The sequence below is a fragment of the Protopterus annectens genome, chromosome 4.part1 (assembly GCF_019279795.1).
Source record: "Protopterus annectens isolate FY-2018-M chromosome 4.part1, PAN1.0, whole genome shotgun sequence".
NCBI lineage: Eukaryota > Metazoa > Chordata > Ceratodontiformes > Protopteridae > Protopterus > Protopterus annectens.
Window position 1 is genome coordinate 882,575,929 of NC_056734.1, and position 22,691 is coordinate 882,598,619.

Below are 22,691 nucleotides of genomic sequence, written 5' to 3' on the forward strand. Positions count from 1 at the left end.
ACATCTGGACTGACCACAGAGTGCCAGACTGCCCACATGTATTGATCATATCTCTGCTGTAGTCCACAGGATCATTACTGTGCTATCAGAGGTACTGTACTATGATGTCCTTAGGATGTCTGTCAGTAAACAATGGCGTACATGTCAACAGCAGATGTGACTTCCCACACACAACATGCTTGTTCAGTAGCAATAGTCTGCATATATACCTGCAATACATACATGACATCCCCTTGCACCAAGAGGTTGGGACTGTTGGTGCTGAGGTAGGATTCCACTCCATGTTCTGGACATATGGTAAACATGTATGTGTAGATATATATATATATATATATATATATATATATATATATATATATATATATATATATATATCCATATAGCTATATAGATATTTAGACATATACGTATATATATGTATATATATATATATATATATATATATATATATATATATATATATATATATATATATATATATCTACACACACAAACTCAAATATATACATATACACAGCTATTTATGTCTACACATATACAGATATATAGATATATATGCACATATAGTTATGGATATTGGGTTCATATTACATTATCGAAAGATAATGTAATCGAACACTCAGAACTTCAAAATGGCCGCATATTGAAACTTTTATTGTGGGGGGCTGTACCCCCCAAACCCCCCCAACCCCCCGCTAAATATATATTCCAACTCCGGGATCGCACTACAGTGAGGAAAGGGCAAATATCCCAATCTTCACTGTACTGCGATCCCACAATGCGATCTCCGAAATGCGTCTGTTTCGATGTTCTGAGCATTTGATTACATTATCTTATTATAACATAATATGATCCCATGGATATCTACATATATATTGACATAAATGGTTATATCTGTTTAGATATCTATGCACATATAGTTATAGATGTCTACATATATATCGACCTAAATAGGTAAATCTGTACATATAGGATGTGCATACATATATATCTATATATAGACACACACACACACACACACACACACACACACACACACACACCACACATATGGATTCACTTTAGAAGCTTGAAATACTGAAATATCGAAATTCAGTATTATGACCCCATAAAGTGATAAAGTGGAATCCTGAGAAGAGCAAAAGCTCAGAAGCGTGAAATTCAAAACCTCAAATACTGGAGGGTTTGAATATGACACTTCTGAGGTTTCGCTGTGGTTATGGATTCAGGTAAGTGTGTGTGTGTGTGTTAAGGGTTTTTAGGTAAGGACTGTGGTGTGTGTCAGTGTGTTTTGTTGCTGTGATGTGTGTTTGCAAGGAGAGTGTAGCTTGTGTGGTGGTATTTTGTGTGTGTTCATATGTAGTGCGACCTTGGAGTGAGTAAATTTAAGTAGGGGGATGTTGCGGGAGCAGCCCTCCACATGGGGGGGGGTGCAGAGGGCTTGCCCCCATATGGGGTGCAGAGGTGCTTGCCCCCATGCTTTTATGTAGTAGAGAACTTGTGTTTGTGTGTGGGGAGGGAGGTGTGTGTGTGTGTGTGTGTGTGTGTGTGTGTGTGTGTGTGTGTGTGTGTGTGTGTGTGTGTGTGTGTGTGTATGTGTAGTAGTAGAAGAGCAAAATTCAAAATCTCCATTGTGTGAGATTTTGAATTTCATGGTTCTGAGTTTTCATGGTTTTAAATTTTTGGCTTATAGCTGCGAAATACTGAATTTCAACATTTCATTATTTCAGGGATATAAAGTGAATATACATATATATATATATATATATATATATATATATATATATATATATATATATATATATATATATATATATATATATATATATATGTATATATATATATATATATATATATATATATATATATATATATATATATATATATATATAGTGCTCTATACAGATATGTAGAAATACATATATATGAATATATATGTATATGTACATGTAGCCATATCTCTACATATGTATATGTATATATCCATATCCTTGTGTGTGTGTGTGTGTGTGTGTGTGTGTGTGTGTGTGTGTGTGTGTGTGTGTGTATATACCTTCCCAGCTGTATCATACCATATGTATCTGATATGTGTATATTTAGATATAACAACATATGTGATGCAACAGTAATATCACTAACAAGTACTACACAATTGTGGAAGTCACACCAATTGTTCAATACTATTCAATATGTGTAAAGACAGACATATTGGAAAAACAACTGTCATCACAGCTGCCATGGTGTATTGGTTAACTATTTTGACTATAGTGTACAGGGTCCTGGGTGCAAGGGCTGTTTATTTTGTTGCTGGGCAGAACAAGGGCTGGTGGATACAGAGTGGTTAAGATAGTTTTGAGCAGCTTTAATTGTGTTTGTGTGGGTCTGTGCGAAGCTAAGTGGTGCTTACATATGGGTAAACGTAAGGGCGCTTACACCATGTAGGCTTTGCTTACCAGTGGGCAAATGTGCTCAGCTGCTATATTGCAGCAATGCTGACACCTGCGAAGCATGGCTCACCCCTGGTAACCAGTGCTCACATACCAGTCTGATAACATAGCAGGGTAATGACATATGTAACAAGTGTATGTAATGCCATATACAAAACATGTGTCTATGTGCCATCATTACAGTAGCAAGGGGTGTGAGTGTCATGTCTGGAACACTGAAGTACATAAGACCTACGCATCACTCTTATCCATGTGAATGTGTTACATACAAGGGTAGTAACCCAGGTTACGTGCCATTACACTGGCATGTAGTGTATCATGCCGTTACTACTTTTGACATTGCTTTCCCAGGCAAGAGTAGATTGCTAAATGTAGTACTGGCTACAAGCAACCCTGCTGGCATAGGTGGACTCTGAGGCCTCACTGTCATGTTCCTGGTGTGTGAGCTGTGTCACAGTATATATCCCCTACTGGATAATTATCTGACATGTGGAAAGTAACTGTAGACTACTGCCTGTACAGCACATGTCAGTGAGGGCTTCAAACATGTAGTAATGGCATACATATTGGTGTCAGATGTCTGTCTGTTGACACATTCATTCTGCTCCATAGCTAGTTGCCAAGATGATGTCTGTCATTCCTTGTACAGATGTGCAGATGGCATGTATCCAACTTGGATATCTACAGGCAGCCTATGCTTGTCTGACGCTGACATGTCTGCTCAGCTGTGTTATAGTTGGCACAGATAGGATACAACACCCTGTACGCACCACATGCCACAGGTACCGCCACTACACTACCACAGTTAACAGAACATGCTTGGCTACAGGTCTCCATCACAGACACTAACCATGTGTTGTAATACATGTTGCATACATGTCAACTGGATCACTTCAGTGGCCACTTGCAGGAGGCACCCAGAGGATTGGCTGATGCATGTCACATTCTCCCTGAGGGTCACCATAGTGGTGTCTGTTGATAGATTGCCTGCTGGCGCATGGCAGGTGGCATGATACCACTGTACGCACATCCCATACACTTCCCATCTCTCCATGGACAATTGCCAGGTACACACCTATGACCACCTGCAGTGATGCACCCCAGTACTGACCAATGTGTATGTGTGCATTACTGAGGATACCAGTGCCTGTGTGTTAGTACACCTGTAGCTGGAAATACCATGAGGGCCTACACACCCACTGCAATACCCTTTGGCATAGTAAGATGACCAAACATTACATGTACCCTGTTATGCTCCTCTCCCTAACAGCTACAGGAGCCTTGCAGTACCAGCACAACAGTGTTGTGCAAATGGGTTGATAGGCATGGGATACCCATTGAGTTCTGGCAAGTGTGTGTATGTGTGCATGTCTGTATATCTGTAGGGTATAGCATTCAGAGGCCACATATTCCTATTACAATACGCATTGCCACACAGTATTATGGATTGTGATGTTGATGCCCATAGGTTAGATGGATATTCCTGCAGTACCACTGTTAGGGTGGACAATAGGTTGTATTGCAGTCATGGGCAATGTGTGATGGCGGGTATGTCATAGTGCCATCATGGGTTCCAGTGTGTACAATATCCACTGTGGGCTGTGGGTGCTGTATACACTGTCATTACACCATGGTACCCCTGGTATATGTCCCATGTATCACTGTATGGTGACCACTGTCACCATCAACCATACAGGTAACTGATGCCACAATCCAGCCCAGTTATGCATGTGCTGTGTGCAGCCAACTTGTAACACATTGCACACACTGACAAGTTAGTTAGCATCGATAGGCCCAGGTCTCTCGGATGCATGTCTGCCTGTTATGTGTCTGTTAATGTGTATATGATGGAATGTCACACTATGTATTGTCCACATACAACTATTACATCCCCCTTTACCATACTGTACATTTCTGGGGATGTTCTGCATGTAACATGTAATCTGGACCACACCTCACCCTAAACACCATGTGGTATGTGCAATGAAAGCCACACACATCAGTAGTACTACATACCTAGGTAGGAGTCTAGTCCCAATGTTGCCAAGTAAGAGTGTGCGTGTATGTGGATGGATCTACATACGGTTGCTGATTATACACATCCCAGTGGGTCACCTGTCCATGTGGCAAAGGCAGTAACTGTTATACAGACCTGAGACATGTGTTCAACTGTACCCAGGATATGTCACAGCCATGGTGTCACCACAGTGCCATACCCATTGTGGAATATGACTGGAGACCATCCTCCTGCTGACAGACGTACACCTATAACACAAATGGATAACATTATGGAGACCACAATCACTCAGTGCTACTAACAGCTATAATGCATCATGGCTGAACAGCTACACTACCTGACATTTATGCCTTAAACATTACTGCTGACAACATGTTATACAGAAGTACATTGGTGCACTGTAGTACAGTCACCATGTGCATCAGAACCATATTAGCCTGTCCCTGCATCGTTGTTATGGATGACAGGGATGTGACACAGGTATCATCATATGCACAGGGTGTGTTGTTGGTTTGTCAGAGAATGACGATGGGCCATACATTTGACAAAATGTGTGTGTGGGTGAGGGGTGTAATTAGCTGAAATGGGCATGGTGATGTGGTGTGTGTAGGTATGGGGCTGCCTTAGGTGTGTTTTTATAGTGTGTGGGAATGCATGCACACAGTTCTGCCATGCGGCTGCCCTATACAGGTGTTTCTTGTACAGCTGCAGACCATAACTGGCAGGGTGCGTAGTTCACTGCCTCTGGCCACGGACACGTGGACTATGCCTGCCAGGGGTTCCATGGGCATGTCCGGGTACAGGCCTCAATGTGCTACTCTCCCCTGATGATGACAGATGTCCGCTGGAACCAGGTCCCTTCTGGGACTAGTCAGGGCCATGTGCACGTGGCCTGCTGTGGTGTGTGGACAGGACCCACTGCAGTTCTGGGGTTGGGACTGCCACTACAGGAGTGCCTTGGTTTCCTAGCACTTCCACGTTGACGACAAGCTGTTGGTGTTGCTGGCCTACATCCACGCGGCCATCACCCCACTCCCACCACATGTTCAAGCATGGACAAACCACAGTCGATGAGGCCCATCATCTCACCCAACTGTCTAACCATGACCTCGGTATAATCACGGAGGGTACCTGCAAGTTCATGGAAGTTGTCGCTTACAGATGAGAGAGCAGCCCTCTGCAGCCTCAGACCCTGTCTGGTGTACAGTTCCATACGTGTCTGCTCCCCATGACAGTCTGAAACATGTGACTGTTAGTACCAGTTGTAGCACTTCTGCCAAGGGCATGATAACCAGCAGTCTGACCACGAGCACCCCGGTACATCTACCTATGTGGTGCACTGCCAGACATCCAGCTATGCCTGCTGTGACCAGACACAGTAGGCATAGATTCCACACATTCCTTTGCACTGCCACCAACCGCCAAGTGTCCCTCTGCTATGGCCACAGGCAATGGGGTATGTATAGTCACTGTACCTGTGTGTGGGGTTGGGGTGGCTAACAGGGGGATGTCAAACGATGATACAGTTTCGGCCTCTGACAATCCCTCCTGTGCCTCAACAGTCCTATCATCATCTTCTGCATCTGTATGGATACCAACATGCATGCAGGAGGGACCCTGGACACACCTTGCCACCTGTGGGGGAAAACAAGAAACGCACTTTAAGACCTGTATGGCATTGTATAACAGTACACACACACACACACACACACACACACACACACACACACACACACACACACACACACACACACACACATACACACCCTAAAATTCCACCATAATACCTACCTGTACCTGAGTTTACAGACAGTCCCACGTTTATTCACATAAGTTCCCCATCCTGCATCACACTTGGTAACATACACACATTAATACCACTCATTAATATATCATTCCTCTAAATGCCTAGACAAGTGATCACAACACAGGACCTGTTACTCCATTACCTCCTTGACTTGAGTGGAGTAGGTTTTACATGGCCTCACTGCTGTCATTCGGTGTTCACACTGGGTATGTCCGGACATTGTGAGCATGGTCCCCATATGTTAGGGGCTATTACATTCACGCCACAATGTCACACACTGGAGTGTCACATGCCAGATCTGCTGCTCAGTCATCTTATGTGGACAACAGTAATATATGGATACACTCCCTGGTGTTGTCTAGTAATTCCTCAATGCACATACGTGGGTGGTTGTTCACCTTTCTGCTGATTGCAATATTAAGGGTATACCTGGTGTCTAGTTTCCCTCCCAATGCATGGTCCATGCTACAGACCTTATTATACTATCAGCTGTCCTGTGATTAAATATCAGAAAAGTATTCCTGGTGTCTAATTTGTCAGTCCATGTCCATGTACTGCACAATTACAAAGGGCAGTACTGCCATATAAACAACCCCACAATCACACATGTGTATACATTGACACCCACACAAACACACACACATGTACACACACATCCTACATGCATCAACCCCCCTCCACTCCACTCCACCAGATTGCACTTACAGATGAAGTAAACCCCCTACACACACACACACACACACACACACACACACACACACACACACACACACACACACACACACACACACACAGCCCAACGGGTGAGGTTGCATGAAGATAGTACACACAGTCCTACCATTACCCATCTGTCAACATGCATAACATATGGTACTCAACAGCATGCAGTGCAGCTATAGTCAAAACATGCTAGCAACAGTAAACATGTGCATGATGCATGGGCTGTGTTAGTAGGTGATGCCCCTTCCCCTGGAAAACACTGCACCCATGTACACAGTATTACTGTGCACCTGTTCTGCACCCTGCCATGTACTGTGTACCATACCTCAAAGGTGTGCAAACCATTGTGGAATGTGTATTACTTTGTCAGTTATTTCTGCTCTAATGCTCACAGCCCCTATGTGTTTGTGTGACACATACCTGGGATAATATGTGGACAGATGTCATTTGTGAATGCCTGATGTCTGGTTTACAGATCTCAACATCAGTGGTGCATGTATGACCAATACGATACTATTACACTGACAACCGTCAAACCTTACCATGGCTATGGGGAGTGTACACACCCTTATTGATATGACACTCTTCCTTGATATGCCATGGGACCACATCACCACATATATTAACATTACATGAACCTGACATATGTCCTGTACATTCACATGCAGTGTCTAAAAGTTATGTTAGTTTGCAGATGCTGACCCCAAATAATACACTCCATGGGTGCATATGTGTGCATGCCCTTATGATGGTTTGTTGCACCTATTGTTATGTGTACTACAGCAGTCACTATTCCTGGCAGGGGTATACTAGCATGGGCCATCTGCATTTGCCAGTATATAGTCAGTCTGCCCTATACATGTCCCCCAACTCTGCATGATTGCAAGATCTACTCATGTGCACATCCCTTGGAGTTCACACACACTGCCATCTCTATTGCTGTGGAGTCAGGTTTACTTCTGACACAGTTCCTGAACCTGACTGTGTGCAGATACAGCCATTCGTAGCATCCTTAGGATCCCTGCTGCAGTGCACTGGTGTGACATGATGACACACCCTCCCCACCTTCACCCTTTTTGCAGATGCTTGACATCTATGGCCTACACATGTGTGCCAGTTTGCAATGCCCAAACACTGAACACCATGTGTAACAGCCTAGTCTCAGCTAATGAATGGCAAACATGCAGATGTACACTGGTACCAGCACAGTACAAATAGGAATGGTGGGCCTGAGGTAGGGTGAGGCATTGGTTGTGCAGCACCTGTATCTTACATGATACTATCTGTAGGTTTCAAATGTGGTCATGGTACAATCAGTACACATTGCAATGCATGACTGTTGGGGGCCTCTTCTGTTATGCATACACTACCTGTAGAGAGGCCTGGCTGATGTTTCCTGTGGTACAACTGTCACATTTAATTACTCTAACCCATAGGCCACACGCTTGCAGAGTCGAGGCAATTGCTGACATGGGTACTGCACAGCCAGTACTTGCTGGACATTCCTGCTACCCCTCAGTGTTGTGGCATGTTAGTGGGCACCCTACATGACCAGTGTGCTACATGTGATATCATTTGTCTTGAGTGACCATCTGTTGATTTCCTACATCATTCCTGTCCCATACACCCTTGCCACATACATGACCATCTACACTGTTTGCCATGGCATATGCAATAGTAAGGTATGGCTACATGTGCAGCTCATGGGTGCTACCTGTTGGGTATGGGGCCCACGCCATGTCATGTAAAATGTGTGCAGGCCATGCCTGCCTCTGTTGCAGGTAAGTGTGCACATTTGATGGCCAAACGTCTTGGACAGCAGACCAATATGTGGTGTGACACTGGGGACGTGTACTTGCTGAAAGGTGCATTTCCATGTCAAATGCATGCAAGCAGTACCTCAACAGCTGCCTCCATTATATCTTCTCTGGAGTGTGCGCACACATTTGCTTCCAGTGTTTATGAAGGTACGTATTCCCCATATTTGCTGCCCTAACCTACAATTCCATATTACATACTCAGTGCTCTTGTTGAGACCACATTGCAGGTGTTAAGAGTTGTGGACCACAGTATTATGATATGTCGTAGTGTAGATCTGTAACAGTTTCCATTGTAATAATGGTATATACACTGTTGTAGCACTGTATAAGGGTGATGTTTAACACATGTCCCTAATGTAGGCCATGTGTCCCACCATTATGTTCATCCCTGTCGACACATTTCACAATGACAGGATGTTAGTTATCTTGTAGGTGACTGACATACCCTTCAGATACCCCATCATGGTCACCACTGTGATGCAGTGCAGTTAACAGCAACAATACGTGAACATGTAATGCATGTATTATGGGTAGGTGTGTTAGATGTGTGCATGGAAGATAGCATAGCCATTACATGGCCAGTGTATTGGCAAACATGAACATAAACCATACTCACCAGATACAGGCTGCTGCCTTGGTGGTATACCAGAGGGACCTACATAGGAATTTGAGAGATGAGATGTCAGTGGCCACAGTTGCGGCATTGCTACAAGGTGAGTGCAGCATTACAGTACATCAACAGTATAAGGCTGCAATACTACAGCTTATGCACATCTGTGTATTACTACTACGCAACAACTGACTACATATATGACATCTCACATATGCATGATCTACCTGTACAGATGTGGATGCATACACAACAGTGGTCTACTGATGTGCTCTGTGGCCTTACCTGCATGCTCCTCAGCCGGTGTGTGGGTAGCACCCACCTCCACTATGGTCTCCATCAGTTGTTTCATCTGCAGGGGGGCAGGTGCCACAAGGCTGGTGAGGAGCTCCTCAACACGTGTCAGGGGGATGGATGGCATGACCCCACCCCATTGCAAGGTGATCCACCCCGGACTGCAGCAGCTCACTGACAGACATTGCAAAGCAGGTCGCTACAATGATGCCGGAGCTGCTCATAACTGTGGTTATGCAGGCCGACATCATTGACCCTGTGGACTAAATCATTTCACAGGGCGGTCCACTTCTGCTGCTCATGGGCTGTCCTGCCAAAGAGAACCTGGTAGTGCTGCATCAGGTGGTTAAGAATGACCTCATTTTCTGCCGCTGAATACACCGGTAACCGGCCGTGGGCATCTTGTCTGAAAGACATAAAGATGGAAACAGGTCTGAGCAACTCATACAGCAAGGTTACCATAGTTCTTAATAAACATCTGTGTCTCTCCCCCACCATATCAGCAACAACAAACTGTTCACACAACTCATGAGGCATGGCTACAGCTTACCTACCATTGGGACATATAACATATTGTACCATGCTTTGTGCTATGAGTCTGTAGCCATGTTCTCTGTGGGGACACTATCATTGCTGGTTTGTTGCAGACTGTTTCACCTGCATGCCATTGTCAGGGCCACTTTGGTTCCATATATGCATGTGGTATGCTTGCTATGTGATTGCTGCATATCTGTCGTTATGTGCTATTGGGGATATCTATGCATGCAGTTGGACATGTTCTGGGATTGTGTGGACTACTACTGCCCACATATGTTCTATAACAGTGACACAATAGCATATTTAGGGAATAGTTTCCAGCAGATCCACCTCTCCCACCTCATCTAGCCACATTACCAGGCCACATCACATGTGGGAACCACCCTGAGACCTCCTCATCTACTGGTCCAGCACTACCTTCAGGTGGAACCACCTCAGGGGATGGTGCCCCCCGCTGGCGGCACACACAGACATGATCCTGTCACCCGAGGTCATATCCAGGGTCTGTTCCATAGGGGGCTCCACAGAAACTTGTGGGATGTGCTACAGCACCTTGCGTCCCACAGTACACAATCACAGGGTCCACATGCTCCTCCTGCTCAACCACCAGGACAGGCACCTTCAGGGCCGTGAAGCTGATGTTGTGACTTGCAATGGGTGGGGGCCTTGTTCCCATTGTTTCCATATGGGGGCTCATGGGGCTTCCACATTGCAGACCACACCCACCATCCAGGGTGTTTATCCACCACACTGTCATATACCACCCCTGTAGTCTATCCTCTAGATCTACCAACCCAGACCATCTCCACAAATATACCTGCTATCCTTCCCCAAATTCACATTCCCTACTTCACAGACAAGGGCAATGTGGTCCCAACAAGGGGTTCACATGTGACATAACCATCCATGTTGCACACACTTACAGCTGTATATATCTTTGTGTATTGCTATGTAAGATGTTCCCTCACACATAGCATGCAGCACTGTGATGGAAATATAGGGGACATGTATTTATATACATATGCGTGTATATGTATCTATATCTATATATATATATGTGTGTGTCTATGTGTGTGTGTGTGTGTGTGTGTGTGTGTGTGTGTGTGTGTGTGTGTGTGTGTGTGTGTGTGTGTGTGTGTGTGTATTTATATTATTATATATGTGTTTATATATATATATATATATATATATATATATATGTACATTTATACATATATATATATATATATATATAGAGAGAGAGAGAGAGAGAGAGGTGTCTGTATAGTATATCTGTAGACATACATGTGTACACACACACACACACACATATATATATATATATATATATATATATATATATATATATACCTTATATATATATATATATATATATATATATATATATATGTACACTTATGTATGGGGTAAATTCAGACATCAGGTCTACAATCTCTAACTCTCATTCCTGCACAGCTGCACTGTTCTGCCTTGCTACAACACAGACAGGTGCCACATATGGACACAAACTAACATTAGGGGGGTATATATAGGGCCAGACTGCAGGTAAGCCTATTACACACCAGTGGCATTGCAGCTTGCTACAATACATGTTAACCTGAGTGTCCTGCAGGTGGTGGGCTCTGGAACCCCCTTGTCCATCATTATGGTATTACTTCCACCACCAGCTATTGGCCACAGTAATATATGTGCTTTCCATTACACAACACACACTATGATGGCTTACATTTTGTCAGTCAGTGCTGCTCTGCACAGTTGACAGGTATGGCCGACTACCCACAGGGACAGACTCTATTATCCATAGCAGTTGTTCAGCTGAGCATCATTACAATAACACCTGATGGCACATGTAAATAATTCCACATCATCTATCCCATTATTATGGACCAAGTACTACTGTCAATTACATGCATATATACTTCACATACCTGTTGTGGGAATGAGGTCTGTTTTGGATAGTTTCCTTTTAGGATTTTGTTTTATCTCCTTTGCTTTGGCTTTAGCCTGCTTTCATTCTAGGTTTGTTTGTTTGTTTCTGTTTCTGTTTCAGTTTCAGTTTTAGGTTCAGTTTCTCTCTCTCTCTCTCTCTCCAGTAAATGGATTGAGCTGCTTGGAATAGATTGCAGCATGGCTTTTGTAGGTGATGCACATGATCAGATGATGACCTCTGCACCAGTCAGTGTCCTCCACTTGCTATCTGCATGCAGCATGCTGTGTAATACTTCCAATTACCACTGTCATGGCAACCCACTACTATAAATCCCTACATCGTGTGGGTGTGGTCCCTTTACCTTTCCTGTATGGTGGGTATCCTTCCTGTGTGTTGGCAGCAGTGTTACAGACAGCAGGTAGCAATACCTCTTACAAGAGAACTTGCACACTCAGGCCAGCTACATATTTATATGAGGTTTCAGAATTACAGACAGAGTGTGAGTAGTGTTGCATGCATTGTATAGCACCAGTATTACAGGGTTTGTGTGTACATACTAGTTTAACATGGAAAGCAGTCTGTCTGCATATCTCTCAACTATGGGCCTATCCACTTGATGGCCAGAGGTGTGCATGTTATGCTTTGTCTGTCCACCACACAGGTCTTGTGTCAGATATATCACTGGCTGTGCATGTGTGTGTTGAGTGCTATCACTACATGGCTACATCCATTTGTGTTTCTGAATTCATATTCCTGACAAAGGGTATGTTGCAGACTATCCTGTAAAACCAGCAACTTGCTTAGTGTATGACAACACTACTTCACATATGGGCCTGTGTTCCGGACTCTGTCCTCCACCTACATACCAGGCTTTGTTCATATGACATGCAGTCAGGGGTTGTTATGTAGTGGCCTGTGAGTATGTCATGCTGCCATTCCTGCAATCATTCCACTGCTGTTGTGGTCCTCACGCATATTGTGGGGTTGAGTTCATATATGTGTGGACTTCATCTGCACAATACATGTGTGCCCTTCTGCAGTCCAGAGGTCAGTGTATGTAACAGTGGTATATGCCCCTGTAAGTCAGTCTATGGGGGGATGCACCATAAATAATTAGGCTGTTACAACATATGAGCGATATCAGGATAAAGCTGCCTTAAGGTATATGAATGTACATTACCATATATTTCACCTTGGGAAAATGCTGGCCTGCTGCTTCCTGCCATACAGACTGTTCTGTTTGTCAGTGTGATTTTGATGGTTTCAGTTATGCCTTGTTATGTAACAGATACATCCCATTGTTTCAACTGAAGTCTTTCCCCCTAGGGATTGTGTACAGAGTGTAGTTAGAGGCTGCTGGACTATGCATCTGCATTACTTACTGCTGATTTATTGTTATCCTGTGGCACAGTCTGTCTTTACTGTTGTACTACTTGAAGGCCTTGGCTTGGACAGCAACATATGTTATGCTTTTCACAATACTGTATTAAATGATCTTTCTGAGAATTGCATTAATCTGTTTGTATGTATTTCAAAGTCTAAACAGCTATATGATGTGGCATATACAATTGTAATAGTACACAAATAAAGCTTTCTCATGTATGCAAACCTGTGTTTGGTGTTATATCCTTTGACCTCTCTGTGGGTATATATTTCAGGCAACAATTATCTTTTGTATGGGTGACTCATACACTGACCATTTGATAAGGTGGCAACTGTAGGATTACTGATTGTTCGGTATGGTAAGCACCCTCTAAATATGTATCTTCCTATACATTCTCTCTCTCTCTCTCTCTCTCTCTCTTTATATATATATATATATATATATATATATATATATATATATATATATACATATATGTGTGTGTGTATATGTATCTTAGGAATGTTTATTGTTTCCACATTGTACATTCCCTATGGTAGCCAGACTCTACTGCATGATATGTTATTGATACCAGCCTGACATCATACAGGTGGGATGGATTACTGTTAACATCTTGTGCCCATGTTGTGTCATGTCCTGGTTATGGGACTTTCAACAGTTGGTATTGTATTGCAGGGCAGACCTGTTTGGCTGTGGGGGACTGGGTAATATCATTATGTACAAGATGTATGTAGCTTGGGCTTTCTAACCCCCATTGTCGGTGTCTATGGTCATATATGAATTTGTTATGCTCTCTTTTATATCGCTATATATGTGTGTGTGTATATATATATATATATATATATATATATATATATATATATATATATATATATATACACATATATATGCATATATACATATATATATATATATATATATATATATATATATATATATATAAATATCTACATATATATATATATATATATATATATATATATATACATATATATGTATATATTTAGGTAAAACTTTATACACACACACACACACACACACACACACACACACACACACACACACACACACATACATCTACATGTTTAAATACATTTCCTGTACTGCTGAATGACTGTGCTGGATGTTATGTTTTTGAAAACATCAGGGTTATATATATCTGACATGGCTTGATGGTAAAGCACTTTGGCTATGGGGTGCAGGGTCCTGGGTTTGAGTCTTGCAGAGGCTGTGTAGTTTGTTACTGGGCAGAATAAGGGCCGTTGGATACAGAGTGATTAAGGCAGTTGTAAGCAGGTTCGTGTGGAGGTAAGCACTGCTAACTTCCAGTTATAGTTTCTTATACAGATTTTGCTTCTCAATTGCTTAACCTGTATAGGCATTGCTTACCCCTGCGCAAACAAGCTTAAACCTACTTACTGCTGCCTAAAAGTGCTTACCCTCGCTTACCCCTGCGCTAATTTCTTTAAAAGAAATGAAAAAGGGTTGATAGGAAAGCGGTAAAAAAGGGGATAAAGAGGGAAAGTTAGTAGGGAAAATATCTAGGGATGTGCAGGAAGGGTGTAGGGAAGGTCCATAGCTGCCCATTTCTTCTACAGCAACAGCTGTGCATATAGAGTGAATTTGGAGATATATTTGGACACTCATGCCACTGAGAGAGGTGTGAGGACAACAATTATAAATTGTTAAGCCAATTAAACCAGATTATATGTGTCCAGTGGACATGTGTGCAAAGTGGACAGCTATGTATGGGGCGAGATTTTTTTTTTGGGAACAGATTGCCATTTTTTTTTCTAAGGTGAGAGTGGAATGTTGATAGAAGGTATATTTGGGAAGGTAGATTGTGTAGGTTAACAGACAAGACAAACAAGATGCATACAGGGGCAGTATATGACACATGTGGGGGGTAAACACATTGATGGGGAGTGGTGTTTGGAAATTGGAAGCCCACAAGCCCCTTAGATGAATCATTGGGACTAAGGGCACCACCCATGGGCAGTCACTACTACACCTTCACAGCCCCAAAGGTGACTGTGCTGGTGACGGGTGACAGGTTCCTGTCCGTGCCCACTCCCAGGGGTGGGGTGAGCCCCATACCCTGAGATGGATCCACCTGAAGGTGATGCAAGACATATGGAAAAGGAGGTGACGGCAGTGCCATGGCCAGCTGAGGTGGGACAGGTGAGTCCGCCGGGACCAGCATTCCCAAACATGCTATGGTGTTTAAATTTTATCAGTGTATGTGGGTTAGTAATATTCAACACATTCCAGGATTAGGTATAACAGCATGCATAGATATTCCCATTAACCCAAGCACCAGATATGGAACAGTTGCATAGCAAACAGAGCACATGCATATATGGAACCTCAGTAGTTATTATAACAGCATGCAAGTACATTGATGGCAGCATGCCACCAATATTGGAATATTTCAACATGGCACATGCATAAAAACAAATTTAAATAATTATCAAGCAATAGGAGATATGTCTCAACAGTAGTTTAATGCAGCACATACCAGCTGAGGTGTGTATTTAGTTTATTGTTGCAGATATGGTGGGGGGTGAGTGAAAGATGTCAATTAACAACTAGCATATTCCTGTAGTTCGCATTACTTTCCTAGTCAGTGCTGTGATCTGTACCTTACAGATATTAGTACACTACCATATCACCTTAGTTTGGACACTGGTATGGATGTTGACAACTGTATACCTGAACTGAGTTTTACCTGCAGTATACACCTCTTACCTGGTATATCTGTGGAGGTTTGTTTGTTAACACTACCTAACTGTTTCTACACATATTCCCAGATTCAAGGCTGATGTTATGCACATACCTGCCCATCTCTTATTGCACACTCTCTGGGCATGTCTTCACCACATGCAGGTGTATCAGGACATATTTCGACCACTGCCCTCTTAAACCTTTAGTGAATTGTGCAATGACAGTTTTTTTTCATTGACATTTTCCAAATATGCAGGTCTAACAGTCAGTTATATAACATGAAATGCTGCCTACATGTCAGAGATTAGCACACTGATATGCCAGGGGGACAGGGTAACAGCTGGCAGACATTGGCCAATTAACTGGACATTCTGGACAATTCTGTACACTTTTGGGGTATGATTCTGCATACAGCTTACTACCACTCCCAGGATTCGAACCATGGCTGTGTCTGCTAAAATTAAAACACTGTCCATCACAGTTGAGTGTGTTATATAGATATTGCTATGTATCTTTTGTCTTATTTATGTCTATACTTCTCCTGTAGCTTTACATTCTGACCTTGTAATTACAACACTCTTATATAGGATTTCATAGACTTTTGTATTATGTAGTACAGTGTGGGTGACAGTGAGGAGTAATACTTTATTATTCAAAGCAACTGCAACACTAACAATGCCGTACAATACCAGAGTAAACAGTACCAGTACAGGATATCAATCTTTTATTTCTAGGCACAGTGCTCATATCTGACAGACCTGTGGGAGCAATGTTTGTTAGCACTACCTGAATGTTGCCACACAAATTACCAGATTCCAGATTAGTATTATGCACATACATCTCACTCTGTTACTGTACACACTCTGGTCACAGCTTGACAACATGGGGGTGGGGATGGGACATACTTGGCTAATTAGTCTCATAACATTTTGGGAGTTGCTAGAGTGACAGATTTGTTCTTATAGATGTCTGACAATCAGTTGTATGTCTTGTTTGCTGTCTAAATGTCTGGGACCATCCCACTGATTTGCCAGGGGGACAGGGTGACAGGCAGCAGATATGGGCCAATTTACTGGACATTCTGAACATATCTGCACAGTTGTGGGGTATGATTCTGCATACAGCCTACTACCACTCCCAGGATTCAAACCATGGCTGTGTGTGCAAAAAATACAACAGTTCACGTCGCAGTTGAGTGTGCTATTTGGAATTTGTTGTCTGTCTTTTCACTGTTTTCTGTCTAAGTTTCTCTCAGTTGTACTATATAACCTCTTAGGATTATAACAGTCATATACTAGACATCCCTACACATTTTATTTATGTAGCACAGTGTGGGTAACAGTGCTTAATACAACATTACTATTAAGTAATTGCAACTCTACATTACCATATGATACCAGAGTAAACACATGTAGTCCAGCACTTAGACCTTTATTGTGAGACTATTATGATTTTATTTACATACAACCTTTATGAGACTCTTCCCGCCCTATTATCTGGTATATGCAGTACATGCCTAAACAATACAGGTTTTATACAGGCAATTAACTTACTACTACTTTTAGATTTATTTCCTATGACAGTACATGCAAGAGTATTACTAACCTGCCTCGCATTGCAACCACTACAGTCTACAGGCATGGGCTTCCTGGTTGCAGCCCGCTCACCTGCCACTTTGAAAGACATAAGAGGAATATTTAGCCATACCTATCCATAATATATGTGTGCTGGCAATTATTAAACAGGTAATGGACTGATACACACAGCTGGGACATCGTCTGTCTTCCTATCTTCTTGGATCCACTGATCCAAGAGATCCCCCTTTTTCCACTTCAGGTCGGCATAGTGATGCCTGACCTGCTCACCAGTTTGGGATATGCCAGAGACACTGGTGAAGTCATGGGCAAGACGGTCCCAGGCTTCCACTTTGTATTGGGAACCCTGGTACTGGCCCTGTAGCAGTCTCTGGTCATGGTCTTTTGCAATGAGACTCTGGACTCCTGGATGCCCCAGCGATGTGCCTGAAAGTGCACACCCTCTCCCATTCCAGACATAGTGTCTATAGGGGGGAAGCTTCAACCAGTTATGAGATGTATTCCCACCTGTTGGGTTTAAATAGGGGCGTTTTCCCACACTATGCCATGATTGGACGTTTTTTTAAATGCTAAGCTATGGGCAAACCTTCTGACCTAAGGTTGGCATTGCTTAAAGGGGTATACCAATGGGCAGACTGAGTTAGCTGGCCTACACATTTCTTACACCTACTAAGCTGGGCTGTGCAATGCTTAGATTTGCTTAATTATTAATTTGCATTATATTTGCTTTTTGGCATTGATTTATTATTCATTACATGCTATATATGTGTTTGATATCCATGATTCATGTGTACATACACTGCATGGGGTCCTTGTGTTTATTAGGGGATTTCAACACTTTATTACAATGACACCTCACATTTGGGTTTACTGCAGTACTTCAATTCACATATTTATGTTATGTTGTAGGTTATACAACATAAAACTGGATATAGATTCCTTTCGCATGTCCAGTTTGATTTTCCTATAGTGAGGATCTGTTTGGTAATGCCTCAGTCTTATGTACTGCTGTGATGGGTTAGTGGTTAACTACTGTGACTGTAGTGTACAGGATCCTGGGATCAAGACCTGCAAAGACTGTTTATTTTGTTTCTGGCCAGGACAGCGGCTGTTTCATGCAGAGTGATTATGGCACCTTTAAGCAATTGTAAGTGGGTTTGTGTGGGTTTGCACAAGGGCAAGCAATGATAACCTTCGGTTAATAATGCTTGCAGAGAGTTAGTTTCAATATTGCTTAACCTGTGTGTGCATTGCTTAAATATGCTTACTCCCACTTACTACTGCTTAAATATGCTTACTCTTGCTTACTACTGTGCACTCCTGCTTACCACCGCACTAATTTAGACAGTAATGTCAAATGGTTCTTGGGAATGTGGTGGATTTGGAAACTGTATGGATTTATCATTCATTACACATTTTACCTTCCATTTGTATCCCTGATTCCTGTGTACATATACTGTATGGGACACTTGTGATTATCTGTGGACTTTACAACATTCTGACAATGACAGCTCACATCTGCATTTAATACAGCACTCCAGTTCAGAAATATATGTTATTTAGTAGGTTATGCAACAAAAAACAGGTCATAAAATGATTTGACATGGAAAAGGGAATCTACTGGAGAGGGACTTGAGCCGGGAATGACTGCTCGTAAGGCAAATGCTCTGCCTACTACACTATTGCTGTACTGCTTCATTTGCATATATTTTGCTTTAACCATAGTTAAGTGATGGGCGATCCCCTGCACCTACAGTTAAATTTAATCTGTTTCATAAAAAAAAAAAAAACACTTCTTTATATTTAATGTTTTAACTATTGCTCTTGTAAACTTGGAGGGATGTTGCTGGGGGTATGCGAACACCTATGAGTGGTCTCACTCATTCTTATTCATACACTGCTGTTCTTCATTGCAGAGGCATGTATATTCTGAGAGCTCTGCTCTCAAACACACCCCCTGCACTCGTACACGCTCCATTTCCATTTAGGAGCTCAGGCAGCAGGCCTTCATTGATATGCATGGCGCGCTGCCATCCTGCGCCTAAACGGCTGCTTCCATGCAGGACTAAGCCAGTCCTGCACAGAAGGATAGTGAATCCAGGGCCTGTCTCTGAGCTTTAGATCAAACAGGCACAAAATTCTTCTCTTATCAGCTTTCTTCCAGCAGGGTGCACTGTGGTTATATTTCTGAAGCTCACAACATATAGCACATTTTTTTTTTCCATTTAATTTTCTTTACATTTGCAAAACAAGCCTATGGATTATATTAATATTTACAATTACATAGAATCAAATACAAAATTCTGTCTATCTAGGCTGGCAGCCTTCACAGCTCAAAAAGCCTGAAAACAGAACTCCTCAGAGGAATCTGTAACAGATGGAGGACAGAGAAACAGTTGTCAGTCTGTCCAAATAACTAAGATTTTTGAGACTATTGATCTTTTTAGTAATGAATCTCTAAGATCTCTCAAGTTGTGTGATTTGTTCAGAGAGATGAATGCCAAGGCAAACATTATAGTCAATAATGGGTTTGATAAGATACAAGTAAATGGGCATTAAGACTTGTTTGGATCTAGGAAAGATACCTTGGGAAAGTACGAGTCTCATAAAAGGATTTCCTAGCATCTATGTAGACATGACAGTCGAATGATTATCAACAAGAGTGCCTAGATCCCATGCAACAGCATTTGATTGGAGGGATACATCTTGTATATTGTAAGCAAAACTGCTTTGTTTATCAACAATAACTATGTTACAAGTTTTTTTTTACATTTAAGTTAAGACCATTGTCCTTGCACCAATTGTTACCATGCAAGGTATTCTGATTATAGTGATGTTATTTTAAATGTGAAACATTTTGCTTTAAATCTTACTTTAAAACTGCTATACAGTGATTGTAATGAATTTTATGCTGAGTCTAACTGCTTTCGAAAACCTAGTACATTTTTGCCTGCTGTGAATTCCCTTATTAATGTGTTTGCGGAACTGTGTATTCAGGATATTTATAAGTTAAAGGAATCAACAAGCAGAATGCATAGAATGATAGTTTAACTAAAGAATAACATTTAGCTGTGAAGCAACTTCAGAATAATCATGACATTATTATCAGTTCTGCAGATAAGGGTGGGTCAATAGTAATTTTAGATTTGGTTTGGTACAATGAGGCTAGGAACAATTTACTTAATGATGATACATTTTATATGATTATTAGTAAAAGCAAGGTTAAACAGGTGGAAACTAACATTTGATGTATACTGAATAAGTTATATCAGCACAAATTAATACAGAAAGAACTACTTGATTATTTTTTGGTAAAAGATCCTTTACTTCCCATTATACTCGGGCTACCCAAGCTGCACAAGAATCAAACGAATCCACCTATGCATCCTATAGTTGCAGGACACAACTGGTGTACCAAGCCTATATCTATTTATTTAGAAAAGTCCTTGAGACCACTGCTTAGTGTCATACCACATATTTTGAAAGATACACAGCATTTTTTGAGTGACTTATACACTTATTTGGAACAATCCATTGTTGCTACTAGGAACTTGCTGTTGGTCACCTTAGATGTGACCTCTCTGTTTACAGTCATTCCCAATGACTTGGATTTGGGTATGATACAAGATTTTTTGAGGCTGTATTCACAGCTTGATGAATTAGAGAGTATGCTTGTCAAGGTTTTATTACAATGTGTATTAGACAACAATGTGTTCTTTTTTAATGAAATAATTTTTGGCAGTGGAATGGCGTAGCTATGGTTACATTTTGTGCCAATAACTACGCCAATTAGGTCATGGTAATATGGGAGGATAAATATATATTTTAATGGATGGTATAAACAACAAGTAGCATTTTATAGAAGGTTTGTTGATTTGTTCCTTCTGTGGAATAGAACTAAAGATGAATTTAGGGAATTTGATGAATACATTAGTAATACTACCTCAATTTTAAGATTTACTTCTAATGTGTCCTCCAGTAAAATAGATTTTTTTGGTTGTCACTGTAGAGATGGATGGTGATGGGGGTTTGTTCACTTGATTATATAGGAAGTCTTGCCATGTTAATCATTTATTAGCTAGAGACACCATGCACCCTCGCCCACACATTTCTCAGAATGTTGTCAGGAATCAAATATTTAGAGCTTCTAGGCTTAATGTTAGGGACTGATTTTGACAACCAACTTAATATTTTACATATGGAATTGGTTGAGAGAGGCTATGACATGTATAATATTCAAAAGAATATAGGTGAAGTTCAGTCTCTTAGATCCAGCACAGCTAAACCTTATTTTTCTAGAAAGACACATCAGGCAATGAAGGATAGGAGCAAGGATTATTAACTCAGGATTCCCTTATATTATTCTTCCAATGTTTCTTCCTATACGAATGTTATTAAGAGACACTGGGGAATTTTAACAACTGATCGTGACATCAGTAAGTTGATAGACACTACACCCAGATTTCTCTTTAGAAACATGAAATCTTTGAAAAGGTACCTTTGTTACCCCACCATGGATTCTGTGCAGCATAAAAATAAGGTCACAATGCCTTGTGGTAGGTGTTCAATGTGCTCATATATTGACCGTAGTGCAAAATTCACACATCCAGATGAAAAAATGGATTATGAGTTTCATATATTTGCTACTTGCAGCATGGAACATGTTGTTTATTTATCTCACTGCAAGGAATGTTCCAAGTTCTACATAGGAAAGACTGATAGGGCTTTAAGGGAGAGAATAAGAGAGCATGTTTATTATATACAAAAGGGAAGATTCTAGGCATACATTTAAATTTTTAGTTATTG